The following is a 20413-nucleotide window of genomic DNA, read 5'->3' on the forward strand; positions in this document are numbered from 1 at the left end:
ACGCTCGCCCTATAAAGCACCCGTTACACAGTCTACATCGTTCCAAAGCAAAAGCGAAAAAAAAAGAATCAAAAAAAAAACTGTCAAAATTCTGCCCAGGAATCATTTTCAACGCCCAGAGCTGGGCGCCGATATCTTTAACGCCCCAGCCTGGGCGCTGAATCTTTCTGCTAGCTAAATCTTGCCCTGATATAAAAACAAGAAAAAAACACTTATGAATCCTCGCATCGAACGAAGTAATAAGGCCGTGAAAACCCACGCAGAAGATGCCACAATTATTCAAGCACCTGAACAAGGCATGATGAAATACTCCAATGCAAAAAATAATGATATCCCAACGCCTGGAGGAATATTCTAAGACACGCCGTTAGGCCACACACGCCTACGTTGCACCATGAGTTTAACCATCCCACAGTATAAGTCTAAAAAAGAGTAAGGCATATTGCACTAATGTAGGCACGACCAAAGAGCATGTGTAAAAGAGGCAAAGACTACTTATCGCCCAAATTCAAAATGCAAGCTACACGACTTCTACATTAAGGATTGAAAGTAGAAAAATATTACCTACCACGAAAGGGATAGCTCGCACCTGCACGAGCGGAACCCCAGGGCATCTGTCTCAAAAGAACCTACAAAAATCGTACGCCAAAAGGAAGCATCCCAACATGCATACTTGGGGGCTCCAAGCTACGAAACAACCATAGCAAAATAAAAAAAATCTCGAAGCAAATGTTTGAACAATCGAAAGGGCACGATGTTTGAGCCCACTTCATGAATGAGCCTGAACCCTATCAAGCTTCTAAGCAAACTATTCAAAATCGGTCATTGCTCAAAAAATGATTCAAGCAAACTGATTAATGGACCGCACACAACGACCATTCTATGAATGCTCGTTCGCACATACATATTATCATTCTAAGTATCGAACATTCACGAACGCGTTCAAAAGGAAAAAATATATACAACAGCTAGAGCGGTCAAAGTCTTACGCCTCAAGATATGTTCCTCGGGCCATATAGACTCGCCCAACTGTTGCAATAACTGTACGCCTTAAGAGCAACAGTTCCTTAAAACAAATCGCCCTAAAGCGACAAGCACCGTAGTCCACCAATCGGCTACGGCTTCTCAAGAAAATCATCACGTTCTAAAAACAAAGAAAAAACAAAACAAAAGAGAATACATAGAACTTCCAAGTGAATGAACAAGAGGCCAACTGTGTCATAAAAAGACCAGCCCAAGCAACACTTTCAACGCCCCACCTGGGCGTGAATTATTTCAACGCCCAGGCCTGGGCGCCGAAAATGAACCCAGGCTCAAAAAGGCCCTAACTTCTATTGGGCCCTGCCATATTCATTCGGCTTGAAAATTGCCGATTTCGTCACTAAAAGTCGCACCTCACGGCTTTGTTAAGAGTAGCACACCACTATAAAGATCACCCGCACTTACGAGCACGATCCCAAACACGATCAAGGACATTACAAATGCTTATCCCCAAGGAACCTTTCTGGCAAGAAATGACCATCAAGCACCAATGCTTGGGGGCTCGCGAAAAAATAAACTCCAACGAGGGGCGCACGATCAAAATCACATTCCCAGACTGCGCCATACACCATATCAAGTTTGGATATCTCAAAAAAATATATTGTTAAACAAAAATATACACAGTGTGGACCCACTTATAGGACACATCTAATCAGGAAATATTACGACCCACCAACAGGTTGTAATCACAAAAGCCCTTCTACATAGGCAAAATAAGAAATTCAAAATGGGCTCGCCCACCCTCAGCGGGCGGGGTCTGCGTCACTAACCGCGCAGGTCCTCAGTTTTCGAAAGAAATAAAATCTTCAAATTTAAAATAGGCTCGCCATCTTCAGCCGGCGGGGTCTACGGCGCAAACCACGTAGGTCCTTATTTTAAAAAAAAAATACAAAATAAATTTTCAAAACAGATTCGTCCACTTCTATCGGACGGGGCGTCCACCCTCAGCGGACATGTTCGCCATCTTCAGCCGGCGGGGTCTACGCCACAAACCGCGTAGGTCCTTATTTTCAAAACATCAAAACAGATTCGTCCACTTCTATCGGACGGGGGGTCCACCCTCAGCGGACAGGCTCGCCCACCTTCAGCGGGCGGGGTCTGCGTCACTAACAGCGCAGGTCCTTAGTCGCTGCAGCGATAACTTTTATCGTTTTTCCCTTTTTCCAAAAATTAAAGGATCGGTTTTCCCTTTTTCCGAAAATTAAAGGATTGGTTTTCCCTTTTTCCAAAAATTAAAGGATCGATTTTCCCTTTTTCCGAAAATTAAAGGATCGGTTTTCCCTTTTTCCGAAAATTAAAGGATTGGTTTTCCCTTTTTCCAAAAATTAAAGGATTGGTTTTTCGTTTTTCCAAAAAAGAACGATATGTTGGATTTTCCTTCGTTTTACGTCCTATAAAAACAAGGGGGTTTTCTCGTTTAGCTAGCCCTGAAAATGAGAGTCTTTAAAAACGTTTTACCTCGTGATTGGGCTTGGCCAGGCCCAATTACACTTTACCGCTTTAATTTCGAAAACATCTGTAGTTACTCCCAATGACAAAGTGAGGGAGTTTCTACGCATCTTTAGATCCTTCCAATGACAAAGTGAGGAAGTTTCTATACTATCAGTTGACAAATCCCAATGACACGTGAGGGATATGTCGACACTTCAAGTGATGACCCTTAAGTCAAATGTTATCACTCGGGGGCTCGTGAGACCCTCGCAAAACAGGTCACATACACCATGGCTTGTGTGACGCACTCCGTCTAATACTTTGACCATCGTCTTACTCCAAGACTCAGTCAAAGTGGGGGCTAACTGTAGACACCTACTTTTGTCCCCGTTCCCGCAAGGGAAAGGTTCGATGATGAAAGCATAAAAACTCCACTTGACAACGCATCTCCTATAAAATAAACGAATCTCGATTCCCCATTTCATTTCACCCGAAACCTGCTTTTTATGGAAACCTGCTAAAAATAGTAAACTGCCGTAAAAGGTAGCTTCTAAAAGTGGCAAATCATAAAGGATAGAAACCTGTCAGAATTAGGTGTTGCATTCCAACATAAATCCTAAATGAGATAGAAAACCGCGAGAATCCTATTCCTAATAGGATTCGGAAATAAGAGTTACGTATTAATTAAAATCCTAACGAACCTAGAGTTCGTAACGGGCCCAGACGCATTCCGTCATAAAACTTGATACGCGCTAAAAGACTCGAATTAATCTCAAACTCTACGGATTTCAGGAATCCGAATATGACAAAGAATTCGGCCCAGGCATCACTTTCAACGCCTAGAGCTGGGCGCCGAAATCTTTGACGCCCAGCCCTGGGCGCTGAAATTGCATGGATCTCTATTTTCAACGCCCAGCCCTGGGCGCCGAAATCTTTGACGCCCAGAGCTGGGCGCCGAAATTACCTGGGGCGTGTTTTTTCCTAATTCTTTGTGGATTAGAACTCTGAATTCTATCTTTCCACGAACTCTTCCCAATAAATAGGCCCCTAGTTTCGACGTGAAACAACACACAACAACACATAATATATTCTGAGTATTGACTCTAAACCCCTTAGCCTAAGCCTCTCGCTGCGAAACTGTTCACGCGTTCTGTCGCAATCGGTCCATAAATCGAACAGAATGTATCCTGTCCCATAATTGAGATTCGTTAAATAAAAAGGAGAAATAGCAAAGTCAAAGTGGTTAGTTTTCTGAGAACCGTGACGCACCTCTCAAGGGTGCGTCGTAATGTGTCCCTTTTCGATGATTTAACTGCTTTCCTCGCCCTTTTTATGAACTGTTAAACTAACCTAATTTGATTATTCTATCACGCCTAACAAACATAATTTTTTTGGGAAATCGGATTATCATGCTAGGTCCCTTAATGCTATTTAAATAAGATAATCACGATCGAATTAGTGTTATATGATGCATATTGCTAAAATCAACTCAGATTAGTTTAATAGTTAACGCATGTCCCTTCAATTATTTATGCTGAGCTAGTAAGGATATCCTGCCTCTGGAGTTATCGACTAGCGAATTACTCCTCTCGGTAGTTACAGTCCCCAGAACCCTCAATCTCTACCTTGCGGGTGTATATTGAGAGATCCCCACACCAGGGATCACAAGGGAACCTACGGCCGTCTTGGTCAAACATAATTGCACTCCCTTTATGTCACGATAACCGGGTTTTGTCAGTTTTTCTCATTGTCGTTAAAAACTGAATGGCGACTCCTATATTACTAGTCAATTGGGTGTATACTCACAGGAAATCCAATTACACTTGATTGAATAAAAAGAATCGTCACACCCACGAGGGACAAGGTCATGCATTAGCCTCGCGCTTTTTCGACCCCCTCCCATCAAGACTACAGTTTTCAATATACAAGTTCAAGTTTTCAAATTTCAAGATCCAACAATGTTTAGGGTTGCTCATGACTACTTCCCTAAACTAGGATCCTTTCAAAGTAAGAGCACATCAAACATCTAACCTTTTCAACAGTAAAAGGCCCGATCTTTGAGATTCAAGTCTCTTAACTTCAATATTTCAAGTTGAATTTCAATATTTCATGTTTAAGTTCAAGTATTTCAAGTTCAATACTTCAAGATTCAAGCTTCCAAGTTCAAGTTCTATATGCGAAATCTAGGACACTTTGGGATGAGCAACTTCTCCCTAGTTGAGATTTTTGGCTTTGAATTCGTGTCGAACGCACTTATTTTTAAGTAGCCGTTTGGCGTTCGGATTTCATGTGCCCAAGTTCAAATTTCAATATTGCAATTTCAATTATGCACCTTTCAATTCCGCAATTTCAATCCCGCACCTTTCAATTCCGCAATTTCAATTCCGCACTTTCAATAACGCATTTCAATTCCGCACTTTCAATTATGCAACTTTACTTGCCTAGTCCTTCTAGGCAATGTGGACCTACTCCCTGTTCCATTTCTAGGGGGTCTTGTATTTACTAATTCCGCACTTATTTACTATTGTGATGTTGCTTTACTTGCTTTATTGCTTTCATCACCGCACATGCTAAATACAACAAAATGCAAGGTTACATCACTCTTAACAAAGATAATTTCTTGGACAAACCGATCTTAGGTTCCCTTAAATTAACTTTACAGCAAAGTGACCAAAATACAAAGTAGAAATTCTATTGGTTCTAAATTCAAACCCACATAGTCTAAACTAGGGTATTTTTCGAAAATGTTGTGCCACGTACTTCAATAATTTCTAAAGCTCGCGGAATAAGCATCTCGTTCCCGTGCCCGGATCTCACCCATCCGTTTCGAAGATTCAAAGCCTTATCCAAATCGAGTCACTCTTGGTCTTTCCAAACGGGACCCTAAAATAATGTTTGGTGGCGACTCCTTCAAGATCCAAAAATACAAAGGTTTCTAAAAACCGCCCCCTTTGTAGGGAAAGAGCAATACAAAAAAATACCCCCTACAATTCTGGCGACTCCGCTGGGGAAATTCTAATTTCAATTACGAAAATGCGAGCAGATTTCGAGCAGCAAGCCACTGATATGCTTAAGTACTGGATGCCAGCACTAGCGCGCCAGGCGTAGCCACCTGCGCCAAACGCCCCTGCCTACATCCAGGACAGTGGCTCACGGTGGCCTGTTTCCCACTTTTGCTCAGGTTTTCGTGTTGGGAGTTAGTCTTTTTTGAATCTTGAAGGACGCTCCCAAACCTCGAGAACGAATGCCGAAAAACGAGATTATCAAATACAACATTCAAGTACGATTTCAATTTTCAATTTATAGGCATTTCATGTATTTTTCGAAAATCATATTCGTGCAAAATGAATTTCTACCTTGCCCAAACGGATGTGTTCTACATTCGGGCTAGCCCCGGGGGCAACGTAATGGTGACTCTCCATACGGTTCCCGACCAAAGTGTGTGACCATTTCCGTGCCCACCGAAACTTGGCATTTGCTTGAGATTCCCGATGTCAAGTATGAAGGCCGTCTGCCGACACACACGTCCCTTAGGCGGATGTGCAAGTTGTTGCCGGATCCGTCTCTTAGTCACGTACCTTTTGACACCAAAAGACGACCACTTGCATCATACAAAACTTAGAACGACCTTAGGTTGGGAACTTTGCATGTCGCATTCATATCCATGATTAGTGTGACAACGTGCTACTTGTGCATTGTGTGGGCGTCTTTGCACGCGTGAATGGCTAACATCGAGTTCTAGCTTTGCAAAAACCAATTAGCCTCCAACTAGGAAACGAAACCCCTAGGAGCATCATTCAAACCTCATGCATCTAAATCGCCGATTTAAGGTCTTTTAGGAGTGCCACTCCATTCGATTCAAAACCCTTAAACACGCTTCACGCACAAATGCCAAATTCAAGAATCAATCCAACGACGTCATAATGCAGGATTTTCGAGTCCAAGTTCCAAATTCCAAGTTCCAAGTTCAAAAAGAAATCTAACAGCGTCATAAAGCCAGATTTTCCACTCCAAATTTCAAAACTTCAAGTTCAAATGCAATCCGACGGCGTCATAATGCCTGATTTTCTAGTCCAATTTCGAGTTTCAAAATCAAAGTTCAAATCCAACGGCGTCATAATGCCGGATTTTCCAATTCAAATTTCAAAAGTTCAAGTTCAAATCCAACGGCTTCATAATGACGAATTTTCTAGTCCAAACTTCAATTTTTCAAATCCAAATCCAACGGCGTCATAATGCCGGATTGTCTAGTCCAAACTTCAATTTTCAAGTCCAAATCCAACGGCGCCATAATGCCGATTTTTTAGTCAAAACTTCAAATTCCAAGTTCCAAACTCAAGTCCAACGGCGTCATAATGCCGGATTTTGTAGTCAAGATTTCAAATTCCAAGTTCAAAACTCAAGTCCAACGGCGTCATAATACCGGATTTTCTAGTCAAGATTTCAAATTCCAAGTTCAAAACTCAAGTCCAACGGCGTCGTGCCAGACTTTCTAGTTCAAACATTCAAATCTTCAAACCTCAAACTCAAGTTGCCAATTCCAATCTCAAAGCCTCAAGTTCAAATGTCCAAACTCATGACCGGCGTAATGCCAACTTTTCAACTCAATCTTTCAAACTTCAAATTCCATGTTCAATATTTCAAACGTCAAGTCCTATACTCAAAGTTTCAAATGTCCAAATCCATGCCGTCGTAATGCCGACTTTTCCATTCCATATTTCAAACCTCAAGTTCGAAGTTATAAATTCAATGTTTCAATCTTAAAGTCCTATATTCAAAACTTTCCAATTTCAAATCCATGATGGCGTAATGCCGAATTTTCCTCTTTCAAACTCCATGATCAAACACTTCAAAATTCAAAGTCCACGGCGGCATGATGCCGGAATTTTCAAAGTTCCAAGTTCAATGTCTCAAATCCATGGCGGCATAATGCCGAAATTTTCAAAATACAAAGCCTCACGCTCTATACAAAGGTGCGTCTTTCCATTTCAAAGTTCCAACTTCGAATCAAATTCAAATTTCAAATTCATCTTCAAGCTACAAAAAATCCTTGTCTTCCAAATACAAAATTCCAAACACTTCCAATGGGTTGAAAATCCCCTGAAATAATACAAACCCCAAATTCCAAAACTTTTCCTACGGGTTGAAAATCTCCTGAAATAATACAAGTCCAATTTTCCTATGGGTTGAAACTCCCCTGAAATATTCAAAATCCAATGGGTTGAAACTCCCCTGAAATATTCAAAATCCAATGGGTTGAAACTCCCCTAAAATACTTCGAGATCTAGCGGGTTGAAATTCCCTTGAAATATTCCAAATCCAATGGGTTGAAATCCCCCTAAAATATTTACGGGTTAAAATTCCCTTGAAATAATTCCAAATTAATTCCCTTTCAATCGGGTTGAAATTCCCTTGAAATATTCCAAATCCAATGGGTTGAAATCCCCCTAAAATATTGACGGGTTGAAATTCCCTTGAAATAATACAAAATTCAATCTCCTAATACAAGTCCAATTTCCAAGTTCTCAAGTGGGTTAAAATTCCCCTAAAATAATCCAAGTTCCAATAGGTCAAAATATTCTTTTTCGATATTCCAAGTTCTAGTACAAGGAGTCAACTTCCACAAAAGAATGAAGGCTCCTCTCAAACATTTCCAACGGGTTGCAAACCTCGAATACAAGTACAAAATCCAAAATCCCGAATCTTCGGAGTGGCACTCAGAGTCAAGTCTAGGTCTTATTCATTACATGCATATCATATCATGTGTCGGGAAGTCCAATTAAGTTCTAAAAGTTCAAAATTATATGGTAACTAGGTGCTCGTACTCATTCTCTCAAAATCCTATTCAAAATGACTTCACTAGCAGCGGCTGTAGCAGAGCTCTATGAACGTGTTGAGGAAGCTTGAGGTTCGCATAAGGGCTCTCGAAGACAATCAAGAAACTCTTTCCATGCCGTGGGCCCTTTCGAGGTAGAGGAAATATTTCATAACCAAAGGCCTGTGCCACACCTTGCGCAGCCAAGTGAAAGCTCAGAATCTAGGTTACCTCAAGGAGACATTTGTGGGATATGGGCCAGCGATGATGAAGACACATATCAGGACCCCCCTATTGAAAACATCTCTGACGATGAATGCCGAGAAATTGTGAGCGACGACTGGTACTTGGACCCTAAGGCAGAAAACAGTGTTCAAGTCATGACTAGGTTCGGTCGAATTCAAGAGCCAGTCAACAGAACGACACCAGCAACTACCATCCCTCTACCCACCGAGGAGAACCCTTTGATCAAGCAATTGAAGCGCACTAAGGCAGAGGTTAATATTTGGCAACTCATGGCTTCCTCTGTGGTGCATCGCACTGCTCTCATCAATGCTCTTGTCAAGTTGAACGTCACCCCAGAGGTCACTCCTGACGAGTTGGTCGGATTACTTACAAATCTGGAAGAAGGAATTACTTTAACAAATGAAGACCTCCCACCTGAGGAGGCAAGCCATCACAAGGCTCTCTATCTGACTTTTGAATACAAAGACAAAATCATTCCCATGACTCTAGTGGACAATGGATCAGCCATCAATGTGTGTCCTCTTCGCACTGCTGAGAATTTGGGTTTCACCCCTAGTGACTTTTCTAGTTCCTCCCAAGGTGTTCTTGCCTATGACAACACTCGCCGGGAAGCAATGTGAACCCTTACTCTATTACTCCGCACAGGACCGATCGAGCGCAAAGTAAGTTTTCAAGTGCTCAACATTAAAGCAAGTTTTAATCTCCTTTTGGGGAGACCTTGGATCCATGACCTCAAAGCAGTGCCATCCTCACTTTATCAAAAAGTCCGAATTGAGGTCCAAGGAAATGTCATTACCCTGCATGCGTCCCATCCGAGGACCAAGATAGCCGACAAGGCTCTGATATTAATAGAATATGATGACAATGACGAAGACCTTTGGGGGTTCAGTGCTAAAGTTGGAGCCATTGAGTCCAAAATGAATCCCATGGCAAGGCGCATGATGATCAAGCATGGGCGCTTCTTAGGTACTACTCTACCACCGCCTACCGAGTCTCCTTTCAAGGCTCAAGGACAGACTAACTGTTGTGGTCTGGGATACAAGCCAACCAAGTTCGATAACAAACAAAAAAAGGCTAAGCTAAGAGCCCGTCGAGCTGGCAATGATCAATTCAAAGTACCTCCCCATCAACTTACACTCAATGGCCAATTCGTAAAAGAAGGAGAGGATGACTTGTACTTTGACTTTCCAGAGCCTTTCTATGACTCTTCAGAAGGGGTCCTTTACCCTAGATTCGAGATCTTTCAAGACTGTCACTTCCTAGAGGATGCTCCTCCAATACAAGATAAGGCTATCCCTGAATGCCTTGATTCATCAGCTTTCGGTCTCTTGTTTGGCCAGGAAATAACCCCAACCTATTCCGAAGATACCATGGTCCAAATGATCACTCAAATAGAAGATTTTGACCCATCTAAGCTAATTACTCCAAGTGAGAAGATGGTCAATGGCTGGAGAAAGTCCCTCGAGATATCTGCTCCAAATGGCAAAATGTTCAAGATTAGTGGGCGAAGGATCTATGATGAGCGAGTCCGAGTCAGAGGATGAGTCTGGAACTGAGTCAAGCAACGAGTCTAAGAGTCTAGGGCTAGAGTCTTGCATCAATCAAGAGCCTATAAAGGCCAAGCTTCAAGTCAAAACAGTCGTTGTAATGATTGCTGATTTCAATAACACTTTAATTTCTGCTTACTCTTCGAGTTCTAACTCAAAACACAATCCTAATCCAAACAACTTTGCTTCACAAGAAACTGACAATGAAATTCTAAAATCTATTGAAAATCATGAAAACAGGACTCCCATAATTGAGGAAACAGAAAAAATCAACCTTTCTAACAACGGTGATTCAAAACAAGTTCAGATTGGTTTAACTCTTTCTCAAGCAGAGCGGGATGATCTTATCAAGCTACTTTCAGAGTACATAGACGTCTTCGTATGGTCCTATCATGATATGCCAGGGGTTGGTCCAAGCATCGGTCAGCATACAATTCCCCTCATTCCATGTTCAAAGCCCATCAAGCAGAAACTCCGTCGCATGAAGCCGGACGTTTCCCTCAAAATTCAAGAAGAGGTCTCTAAGCAGCTAGAGGCCGGGTTTATTCGAGAAGCAAAACATCCGAAATGGATCGCAAATGTCGTCCCAGTTCCAAAGAAAGACGACAAAGTACGAATGTGTGTGGACTACAGAGATCTTAACAGGGGCCATCCCTAAAGACGATTTTCCATTGCCTCACATCAACATCTTGGTCGACAACACCGCAAATCATGCCTTACTCTCTTTTATGCACGGGTATGCAGGATACAATCAGATTCCCATGGCAGAGGAGGACATGGAGAAGACAACCTTCATTACTCAGTAGGGTACATATTGCTACACAGTTATGCCGTTCGGACTGAAGAACGCAGCGGCTACCTATCAAAGAACGACCACAACCATCATGAGCGATATGATTCACAGGGAAATTGAGGTACATGTTGACGACATGATTGTCAAATCCAAAGAGCGACACGAGCATACCTCAGTACTTCAAAAGTTTTTCAACAGGCTCAGGCAATACTATATGAGGCTCAATCCTCAAAAGTGTGCATTCGGGGTAACGTCAGGCAAGTTGCTCGGATATGTCATCAGCTCTCGGGGCATAGAGGCTGATCCTTCAAAAATCAAAGCAATTCTGGAGATGCAACCACCAACGAATGAAAAGGAAATTCGGGGTTTTCTCGGCAGACTACAATACATCAGTAGGTTCATTTCAAGACTCACTATGATTTGTGAACCGGTATTTCGAAAGCTCCGGAAAAGCGAGCCCAAAGTGTGGGATGACGACTGTCAGCATGCGTTCAACACTATCAAGAACTACCTTTCCAACCCGCCAGTACTAAAGCCAGCCATGCCAGGGATTCCCCTCAGGCTCTACCTCACAACAACAGATTCAGCAGTGTGGGCTATGCTCTCCCAGGAAATTGAAGGCAAGGAGAACGCCGTATACTACATAAGCAAAAAGCTGATCGAGTACGAGACTGGATACACTCAGCTCGAGAAACTCAGCATCGCCTTGGTTTGGGCCACAAAGAAACTACGGCACTACATGCTCTCCCATACAGTACATGTAATCAGCAAATCGGATCCTCTCAAGTATTTATTCGAAAAACTAGCTCTCAACGGACGGTTGTCCAGGTGGTTGGTCATGCTAGCAGAATTCGATCTCAAATACATTCCGCAAAAATCCATCAAGGGTTCAGCAGTCTCAGACTTCCTAGCCGACTGTCCCATCGAGGCAGAAGAGGAGGATTACGACTTACCCGACGAGGAAATTTTAATGACAAGTGATGACAGTTGGTCGATGCATTTTGACGGTGCTTCAAATCAGAACGGATGTGGTGTTGGAGTAATTCTAGTAGCCCCAGACGGCACTCACATTCCTATACCAGCAAAACTGCAATTCAACGTCACAAACAATGCGGCAAAATATGAAGCATGCATCATGGGCCTTGAAGCCGCCTTAGCATTAGGTGTCCAGAAACTTCGAGTGTACGGGGATTCCTCCCTAATCATCAATCAAATTTCCGGCAAATGGAAAGTAAGGAGCGAGAGCTTGGCTCCATACTAGTCTTATCTTGAGAAGCTGTCTGAGCAAGTAGAAGAGCTTCGCTATACATACCTCCCGAGATAGGAGAACCAATTTGGCGATGCACTGGCAAAGCTGGCCTCAATGATCAACATTCCAAATGGCATGGCCGAAATGCCACTTACAATTGAAATACGTCAAGAAGCAGCATATGTCCATGCTATTGACGTCGTCGAGCAAGACAGAGATGAACCTTGGTTTACAGACATTCAAAGGTCTTTACATCATTCAGAGTATCCCCTGCACTTTTCAAGCAAGAATCAAAGGGCTCTACGATAACAATCAGCCAATTTCGTCATAGAAGGCGGCATTCTATACAAGAGGTCCCCTAGCGGCCCTAATCTCCGATGTGTTGACAAGCACGAAGCTCAAAGAGTCATGGACAACATACATGCCGGAGTCTGTGGCACCCATATGAACGGGAAGATGTTGGCCCTCAAGATCATCAGGGCTCGATACTACTGGACTACCCTCGAACGGGATTGCTACTTCTTTGTCAAGAAATGTCCTACCTGTCAAAAGTGTGCGAACCTAAAGCACATTCCCCCATCATTGCTATACTCTCAATCATCACCATGGCCATTCTCAGCCCGGGACTTCGACGTCATTGGCAAAATCACTCCAACGGGCACCGGGGGTCATGAGTTCATACTGGTTGCTATCGACTACTTCACCAAATGGGTCGAGGCCAGGTCATTCAAAGTGTTGGGTTCCAAGCAAGTGGCCCAGTTCATTTAAGATAACATCATATGCAGATATGGAGTTCCTCACGAGTTCATTAGCGACCAGGGAACCCATTTTCAAGGAGAGTGTGAAGACCTATTCATCGAGTACGAAATTCAACATCATCGCTCTTCGCCTTATCGCCCACAAACCAATGGGGCAGTCGAAGCAGCCAACAAGAATGTCAAGGCCATCATCATGAAAATCACAACCAATTACAAAGACTGCCCCAAAAGCTGCACTTCGCATTGTGGGGATATCGAACTTCAATTCGCACTTCAAGTGGTGCAACTCCATTTTCATTGGTCTATGAAATGGAAGTAGTACAACCTATCGAGCTAGAGATACCTTCTCTAAGGATAGTCCTCGAAAGCAAAATCCCAGAAGTTGCATGGATACAAGCAAGGTATGATGAGCTAACCATGCTTGATGAGCATCGGCTTCAAACCGCCCATCACATACATGTCTATCAGCGCCGAGTGGCTAGAACCCGAAACATCGAAGATGGAGAGCTTGTCCTGAAAGCCCTTCGCAAAAGAATCATGGACCCAAGGGGAAAATTCAAACCCAACTGGGCAGGCCCATACATTGTCAAGAAAATCCTCTCTGGCGGAGCAGTCGAACTAACAGACGTCGATGGGACAGAATTCCGATCTCTGACCAACCTCGATCAACTCAAGAAGTTCTATGTCTAAGTTTGAAGGAAATATGTCCTTCATCCAAGGTGCATTAAGTCTAATACCAAGGTTCAGATTAATTGCGAACAATGAATATTAAACTCACAGCTTACTCTTGACTGAACCTACAAGGTCACACCAATGACACATAACAGATCACCGGATTAAATGAATCGGAAATTCATTTAATAGCTTTTCGGGAATTAGTTGGAAAACATATTATACGATACGACCTTGCATCGGAATCGTATATCGTATCGCGAATATTCGTAAGCTAGGCGAAACGAATAAATCGTATCGTACGACAATGATTCGTCGTATACGAAACGATAAATAATATCCGGAACGATATTAAGTCGCGAATACGAAAAGCGGCCCACGAGCTAAGCCGAGTGCGCGAAGCACTCAAGGCCCATGGGCGCTCGGCACGCAAGCAAGGAAAACCACACGGAAGCGCTGGCCCATGGCCGAGCAACTGCGCGTGTGAGCGCGCGGGCTAAAGCAACAACACAGCAACAGCTGCGTGCGGCCCACGGCCCAGCACACTGTGTGCTCGTATGTTGTTGCGCGGGCTTGCTGGCTGGTCATGGCCCTTGTGGCTTCGCCGGTTAGCAAGGTTATGTTAATAACCTTCTAACCCTATTTTCCAACAACACAATTCACACATACTCAAACCCTAGAGACTCAGAGAACTCTAATTCTCTCTGTGCCTCCAAAGTGAGTTCTTCCCAAAAGCAAACTATCTTGATCGATTGTCTAAGCTACGATAATCAAGACGGATCTGATCGTATCGGTGAACCAAGTAGAGGAACGACAAGTGGAGTTCTAAGTTCGTGTTCGTTGACAGATTATTGTGGAAAACACGCTTCAAATGTAAGTATGCTTAATCTGTTCTGTATACATGCTTCCTGGCTTTGGGGATTGTTTCTGCACATGTTATTATGTTTAACTGTATTCCCCTACAAAGTTCTATGTTCAAATTCAAGAATCCAATTCAAAGTCCTGTAAGGGTTAGAACTACGTCCGACCTATTTCCTTAACAAGACACGTAGGCAACCTCATTCCGAGGCTCGACCACTTTAATACAAAAAAATTCAAAATTTCCTCAATTAAGGGCATCCTAAAAATCAAATTAAATTTCAAAATTCAAATGTTGTTGTCTTTATTCCAAATGTGCCAATTCAAAGCAAAGCATGTTCAAGCGGAATTTAATACAATAACTGTTTATTTGGCTCTAAGGCCTTCAAAGCTAATTAAAATACAAGGTCAGGATCAAGTGAAGCAAAGTTCAAAAGCCTTTTCACTTCCTAAACACATTTTCCAAACACACTTCCTAAACACACTTTCTAAACACATTCTAAACACTATTCCTTCCAGTACAATTTCAAACACACTTAGCCTATAAAGATCTAGGGTCGGGCGACTATGCTCTCGAGTCTTGGCACCTTTAGTACTATCCCCTGGCTCCTCTCGCAATCAATCATCAATCTTCCCCTTGCCCAGGCGGCGGGAGAAGGAACTTGCTAGCCTTCCAAGACGGGAGGATGACGAACCTCCTTTGGACTCCGAACGGTCAAGCACTGGATGGGCCGTACTGTCTCTTCACTCGAGCATGCGAGTAGAAGACCAGCATTGTGAGGCTTGGCACCCTCAAAGCAGTAGAACCTGGGGCATGTCTCATAGCAGCAATTCCCCACCAAGGAACTACCCACCTTATACAAGATCCAATTCCAGAAATGGAGCTTTGCCACTCCTCCAAAGAATGTCGGCCATATACCATGGGCCGCACAGTGAACCCTTTTCTGTTATAGCTTTCCATGTTTTCCGGTGGTGCCACCAGCATGAGCCTCTCCATAAGCCAGACCTTGGGGAGTATACAAGAAAAGCAATTCAAAATTCAACACTCAAAATACAAGTACAAGTTCAATATACAAGAAAGCTCTGCGGGAGGCCGACAGAGACACCCTCCCACGCACCGCTCCTATCCAAGAGGCAGCATACGGGTAAGCCGCATCTCCAGTAAGATCCGGCGCCAAAGTCGGGAAGTGCTCGTACATCCAAATCTTTCAAAAAGAAAACAAAGCATCAGTCAAATTCAAGATACAAGCATACAAGTACAAGATACAAAGTACAAGGAGTCCCATATACCTCCATCACACTCCACAAAGCAGCAATGCTCGGTTCTCCCTCGGGCGCAGTCCGAGAGGCCTACTTCATCTCATACAAGAGGTTGTCGTATGCCATACCACCCCAGTTGAGGCTCGAAACAGCCCTCAAATCCAGCAAAGCTGTCAAGAAGCCAATGTGCACCCGGCTGTTCCTGCTCGGGGTCATCACTCTGCTCACTAGAGCCAAGAGGAAAAGTCCAACCCTCTGCTCCGCAGATATGCCCACACTACGGGTAGCATCCATGATCACCGTCACAGAAGCATGAGTGTCATCATCCGCCAAATCTGCAACAGGGTCGAGCAAGTCCCTGGCACTGTTCGAGAGCCACTTTATCCTAGAATCAAGAATCACGTTCCTCTCGGAAAAGGGAAGGCCCGTAATCACGGCGAACTAGAAGGGGGTAATGGTGATCTCCCCCCATGCCATATGAAAAGTGTTGGTGATATCCCACCACCGCTCCAGCAAAGCCTGTAGCCGGGGTTTGATCCCCGTTCTCCTCGGAGTATCTCCCATGACACGCCAGAAATCGACCAGGCCCGTCTGCAACCAGATTCCCATAGCCTCCTCGTCAGCACGAACGGCTAGAAAAACCTTCTAAAGGTCCGCCAAGGACCAAAAGGTGCGCAACGGCTCTCCATCGGCCTACGGATGAACGAATCAGTTCAAAACCTATACAAGTTCAAGACAGAAATTCGAAGCACAGTACAAGACTCACCAAGCCAGCGTGAGGCCGCTGAGACAAATGAATGTCCGGTCGGAAGACTAGATCGGAAGGACTCCAACCAGTGCCAACGAAAGAGGGTACACTCAGAGGAATCATGCCCCCCTCCGGCACATTTGTTGCAGCCGCTTCATCATCCGAAGCATCCTCCATAGTAGCTCGAACCACCGAGCGTTCGATGAGCTTTCTTCGAGTGTGACGAGGCATACTAAGTCATGCAAAATAAAAAACATCAAGATTCTAAACTGGGGGCTATCCTATACTAGCCCGTACAAAAGTCAAAATTCAAAAAATCCCAGTGGCGGTACAGACACAACTAGGGACCTCTACACCAACGCCTATGCTATCCATGCCAAAGCAGGTATGCAAAATTCTACACCAACGCCTAGGCAATTAATGCCAAAGCAGGTATACAAGTTCTACATCAACGCCTAGGCTACCCATGACAAAGCAGATACAAGTTCAAGAAAAAATTTCTAAAATTCAAAAAAATTCAAGACAACAAGTTCCAACAGTTCAAGTTTGAGTGGCTATCAAATAATTTTCTACAAGATTCAAGAAGCCTACTACCATACAAGCATCATGTCAACAAGCATATCAAAATACGAAAATCAAAGCTACATGCAACCCTAGAGATTATTTCATAAGCAAAACATGAAATACTTACATGGACAAGGCAAGAACAAGACCAAGGGAAGACAACTCGACCTTTGAGAGAAAAAGAAAGAAAAAGAATGAGAGATTGCTCCTCAAAATGGTACGGCATGGGGTGCTTATATAGCGCAGCCCCGAGCTCCGCGCCGAGTATTGCCTGCTGCATGCGCAGGAATCTTCAGCGTGCGGTCTCCCATGCTGATTGCACGTCGTTTGCTGCTACGGTTTTCTGCACCAGACATTAAACATCAAATCGTGCTACTTTCCGAAAATAAGGGTATATACCTGTGACTCCAAGTACAAACAGATGAGCATTTCAAGAATACAAAGTCCAAAAAAATACAACAATTTAGGCGTTCGACTCCCAACGGACCCAAGCTCCAGGAAAGTCAGCCGAAATTTCAAAATCTCGAGGGCCAGTAAAAGGCTCTTATCCCTAGTGAAGCACATCCCCAACGGATTAACTTCGGGTATTCAAAAATTCAAAATTCAAGATTCAAGAGTTTGAAATTCAAAATTTTCGATGCCAAGCTCCGTCCTAAACCAAAGGCAGAAGAACAGTACAAGTAAAAACCGGAGTCCTCACAGCCCAACGGAGGTAGACTCTATCCTTTTTTCTAACGCCTGTTTTGTGCAGGTACTGGCGTACAAAGAGTGGTCCCGATTGCAGAACATCTTGACCATTCTCCGTCCCGAGTCGAAAACTTTGACTTGCGCTTTCCTAACCGAACGCTCAGTCAAAGTGGGGGCTTCTGTAGACACCTAATTTGTGCCTCCCAATTGGGATGATGACGATACCATTATCCTTGTTAGGTAGTTGGAGCAACTCCGTGCGGAAATTCTAATTGCTAAAAGCATGTCCAAAATCCAAGAGCCAAAATCAAATTCCCGAGGTCGTTCCCATTCTGAAACTCGGTACAAAATACAAATTCCAAAGATCAATTTCAAAATAGAAGTATAATCTCACCCAATGGACTATCCCATTGGTTCTACAAGGCCTTTTCCACTCAAAATCATATAAGGCAAGTCGAATTCGGGCGCGGACCCACAAAACCGAGCAAGCCGGGCCTCGTCCCGTAAAACAGAAATTCAAAAACCCAAAACGGCTTGTTTTTAGACGCAAAATCAAGTCTTAATCCCCAAGCAAACACTATGTGCCAAACTTCGTACAATTCGTACGAAGTTACACGAATACAAGACAAAGCAAGGACGGAGCCCGCGTCCTTGTTTTGGCAGCATCCACGCCACGTCACGCTGCCAGCTGCGTGCTGCGCTGGCAATGACTGGCGTTTAGCAGCAAACCCTCCTACAAATACCCCTAATTCTGAGCAGTTTGGGGAGGCAAAATCGACATACAACGTCGTAATACAAAAATTGCACCTCAAAATTCAATACAAAAATCAATACAAAATCCTCCAAAAACACCATACAATCTTCAAGCTTTAAGCAATTGGGAGTTCTAACCGGAAAGCTTGCCTAAACCTAACTAGGTAATTCCGAATCCCAACCCTAATCTATTAAATGTTGTTTTGATTTTATATTTCAAAATGATTAGTAAGTTGACATTTTTACTCTTAAAAATGTCACTTGCAACAAACATACATTTCTTCAAATTCCAAACTTTTCAAAATACAAAAATGCAAACTTTCAAGATTCAAGGATGTTCAAAGTTGTTTGTAATCACTTCTTTGAACTAGAATCATTTTCAAATATGGAGTAATCAAAGATGATGCCTTTCTAACTTTTAAAGGTTTAGTCTTTGAGATTCAAGACTCCATTTTTCAATATACAAGTTCAAGTTTTCAAATTTCAAGATCCAACAATGTTTAGGGTTGCTCATGACTACTTCCCTAAACTAGGATCCTTTCAAAGTAAGAGCACATCAAAGATCTAACCTTTTCAACATTAAAAGGCCCGATCTTTGAGATTCAAGTCTCTTAACTTCAATATTTCAAGTTCTAGTTCAAGTTCAAGTATTTCAAGTATTTCAAGTTCAATATTTCAAGATTCAAGCTTTCAATTTCAAGTTCAATATGCGAAATCTAGGACAATTTGGAATGAGCAACTTCTCCCAAGTTGAAATTTTTGGCTTTGAATTCGTGTCGAACGCACTTATTTTTAAGTAGCCGTTTGGCGTTTGGATTTCATGTGCCCAAGTTCAAATTTCAATATTGCAATTTCAATTATGCACCTTTCAATTCCGCAATTTCAATTCCGCACCTTTCAATTCCGCAATTTCAATTCCGCACTTTCAATAACGCATTTCAATTTCGCACTTTCTATTATGCAACTTTACTTTCCTAATCCTTCTAGGCAATGTGCACCTACTCCCTAGTCTATTTCAAGGGGGTCTTGTATTTACTAATTCCGCACTTATTTACTATTGTGATGTTGCTTTACTTGCTTTGTTGCTTTCATCACCACACATGTTAAATACAAAAAAATGCAAGGTTACGTCACGCTTAACAAAAATAATTTCTTGGACAAACCGATCTTAGGTTCCCTTAAATTAACTTTAAAGCAAAGTGACCACAATACAAAGTAGAAATTCTATTTGTTCTAAATTCAAACCCACATAGTCTAAACTAGGGTATTTTTCGAAAATGTTGTGCCACGTACTTGAATAATTTCTAAAGCTCGCGGAATAAGCATCTCGTTCCCGTACCTGGATCTCACCCATCCGTTTCAAAGATTCAAAGCCTTATCCAAATCGAGTCACTCTTGGTCTTTCCAAACGGGACCCTAAAATAATGTTTGGTGGCGACTCCTTCAAGATCCAAAAATACAAATGTTTCTAAAAACTGCCCCCTTGTAGGGAAAGAGCAATACAAAAAAAATACCCCCTACAAAGCCACTAGTGGATGGTTTTATTAATGGTTGCAGACCCATCATTGGGGTTGATGGATGTCATTTGAAGGGGGCATATCTTGGATAGATTCTGGTGGGAGTGGGTAAGGATGGAATTAACAAAATATTTCCATTTGCTTGGGCAACTGTTGAGGTAGAAAATACAGAGATATGGTGGTGGTTTCTGGAGCTGCTGCTGAAGGATTTGGATGATGGAGATGGTACATGACTGACCTTAATGCATGACAGAGAAAAGGTATAACTTTCTTGCTTTCAACCTTTGCATTTAATTTGAATTTTCTAGATTTAATTGTCTTTGCATTTTTTGTGTTTAATTGTCTTTGCATAATATTAGCAGTTTAAAATGTTGCGCACGATTTTATATTCTAACTATTTATGGTTTACAAATTCAACACAAGGCAACTTTGTCCACTTTTCCCAGTCCTAATTGTGTATGGTTTACATGTTCA

This window comes from Spinacia oleracea, chromosome 4 (assembly GCF_020520425.1).
Source record: "Spinacia oleracea cultivar Varoflay chromosome 4, BTI_SOV_V1, whole genome shotgun sequence".
NCBI classification, from domain to species: domain Eukaryota; kingdom Viridiplantae; phylum Streptophyta; class Magnoliopsida; order Caryophyllales; family Amaranthaceae; genus Spinacia; species Spinacia oleracea.